The sequence below is a fragment of the Gadus macrocephalus genome, chromosome 7, assembly GCF_031168955.1.
Source record: "Gadus macrocephalus chromosome 7, ASM3116895v1".
In the NCBI taxonomy this organism is placed as follows: Eukaryota; Metazoa; Chordata; class Actinopteri; order Gadiformes; family Gadidae; genus Gadus; species Gadus macrocephalus.
Window position 1 is genome coordinate 6,350,318 of NC_082388.1, and position 3,062 is coordinate 6,353,379.

Below are 3,062 nucleotides of genomic sequence, written 5' to 3' on the forward strand. Positions count from 1 at the left end.
CCACCCATCCCCGGGATGTCAACGCCCACCGCCGGCCATGACACCCACACTGCTGTAAAAAAATATATATATAACACAGATTCATAATTGCAGCAATGTCTAAACTTTATCTTTCTTAAAGGTGATGTTTGGCTTTTCACACTTTTTACGTTAACGCGGTTTCTAGGGACCGTCGGCAGAGCCGCAGGACAGCCCCTTACCTGACACAGAGACAAAAGGTGGGTAGAGGGAGAGGGGAGGTTCGCTGTAGAGGTTATTAAGACGTCGTAGAGGTCACGGTTTCTTCCCTGGGGCGTTTGGGGAGTATATCCTTGAGATGGACCGACCAATCAGGGCGGCTTATCTGATAAGAGGCGGGATGAATACAGTTTTCAAAGACTACAAATATGTCCGCCGCTGGCGTAATTTGCGCTTTGTCTGGCGAAGCAACGCTAGTTTTACATCAACGGCAGTCATTTTTGTCGTTTTTTGTTTGAGAATGGAGCTTATGAAGAGATATAAAGATAAAATGGACTAGATCTACTCATCTTATACTTAACTTATCAACATGTCTCGACAGCGGGATAATGCCAAAGACTGAGGTTAATTTATAATTTAATCAAGTAATGATAATTTATAATTAAATACATATGGACGTTTACATTTTTAAATTAATCAACTTTAGAAATTGCCAGGATTTAAGATTCAACTTAAACTTCCATCCTTTCGTTTATGCGTTTTTGAGCCTATTTCTTGGAATTATACATTGTAAATGTAAACAAATCTATGATTGTGTACATTGAATCATATTCCTTGATGTCAGCAGCTTCTGAAATGAGAGAGGCCCCCGACCCTGCAGTGGATGAGAAGACTAGTGTCATCACCAAACCAACCAATGGCAGCGCAGACATCCCATCAAAGGACCAATTAGGGCCTGACAAGAAGGTGGGACAATGTCACGTGTGGATGACCAAAAAAATTGAGTTTCCCAAAAGCATATTTTGAAAAGTATATTTATACTATGAATAAAATATATAATATATATATATTGTGTATAAAATCTATTTTAAAAATATATCTATGGTATGTATAACATTTATTAAAAAAATCTATCTATATTAATCATAAAATATATATAAAAACATTTGATATTATGTAAAATAAGTATTTTTAAAATATATCCATATTAAGCATAAAATACATAATTTTTTTTATCTATTATGTATAAAATATATTTAAAAAATTGATATATTTTATTTGTAATATATATTTTTTAAAGCGGTCAATTAAATTAAACCTGCTTTGTTTAGCTTTAAAGATTGAAATATAAAGTGCTATTTGATTCATAAAGCACAGCATTGTTAGCGAATTATGCTATGAGGCTAACAATATTGCAGTCGTTAATTAAAAAAAAGAGCAGTGTACATTCACTGCGTTCACTAGCAGTGAACGCAGCTAGCTGCGTTCTCAGAAGAAACATGTGCACTACATACAATCGGGCATCGAACCCGGATCCCAATCAATCCCAGCCTGTCTCAAACCCCGCCCATCATAAAGAAACATTCACCATTTTGTTTCTCCCCAGCCTTCCCTCTTCCGTGCGCTCTCCCTGAACCGGTCCGAGCCGCCCGAGAAACCAGACCTCCACGTCCCTGCAGCCGCCGGCCCCTCGGTGGCCCCTCCCCCGCCTCAGGCCCCGCCCCCGCCTCCCAGACGCAGGGGTGCACGCTCCAGCACGTGCACTTTATTTTAAACTTCCGAGTGAGGAAAACGGAAGCCTATTCTGGAAGACTCTGCGTGTCTGTGGCCCTTTAAAAAAAAAAAAAAAAATGTGATGATGATGTGAATACGACGGGAAGGTGCTGTCACACCAAAATTGTACCAGGGGCGAAAATTGTACCGCCTACATAATTCATGTTTGAAACATTACGTCATCGTTCGACGCGATTGTCCGTTGCCAGGCAGGTTTCAAAAAGCATTCGCACTCATGTCGCCAAAGACAAAATAACATCATACAGATAACACTTTTTTTTACTTTATATTTTTATTGTATCGAATTTAGCTAGTAAACTGAGTGTTTCAAGTGTATCATAGTCTAGCTAGCTTGTGTTGATACTCAGTTTACTAGCTAAATGCGACTAAACAATTACATACAATACAAATATAAAGTTAGCAACGCAAATAAATGTCATTTGTAAAATAAGTTGTTATCTGTTTAATGTTATTTCGTCTTGTGATGCTCAATGAATGGGCGCGAATGTTCATGAACCTTCTTACGTCATCGTTAGACGCGATCGTCCGTTTCCAGGCAACGTTCGAAGCGATCGTCCGTTGCCAGGTAGGTTTGGAATTTTTGAACGCAGATTACGTAGGCGGTACAAAATTTGCCCCGGTAAAATGTTGGTGTGACAGTGCCCCTTTTAACTCTAGGTACACCAGCGCAGGAGCAAACCAGCGTGCAATGACACCTTGTCTCCACCAGAGTTCATAATTTAGTTGAAAATAATAATATTGAGGTTCGTTCCCGTTGTTGTTGCCAGGGCAGAGTAAGACGCAAAGGTTAAAATAATTAGGTTATCCTTTGGACCTCTTTATGATAGCTCAAGAGCCATATGTAGGGTGCATGCATGATATAAGTTTGGCTGAATACATTGAATTTTGAATTTCATTTATGAATTTATTTCTGAATTTAGTGATGCCCCCCACCGATATAAATACCTTTTTGAATGTCGTGTGCACAAGTACCATGTTTACCGGTTAGTGACGACGACAACAAAAACTGTGTGTGCCTTCTTTTGTAACCACTAGATTTGAACCACTCATTTGCAGCGACTTTACTGTGTGGCATTACATTGTGTGTGTGTGTGTGTGTGTGTGTGTGTGTGTGTGTGTGTGTGTGTGTGTGTGTGTGTGTGTGTGTGTGTGTGTGTGTGTGTGTGTGTGTGTGTGTGTGTGTGTGTGTCAGTTTTTTGGAAAGATGGTATATCAAAGTGGCACATTTTTATCTACACTGAGTTAAAGTGTTTGTGTTTAAACAATTATGAGGATGTACATAATATTTATTGTGAAATCTTGCACATTTG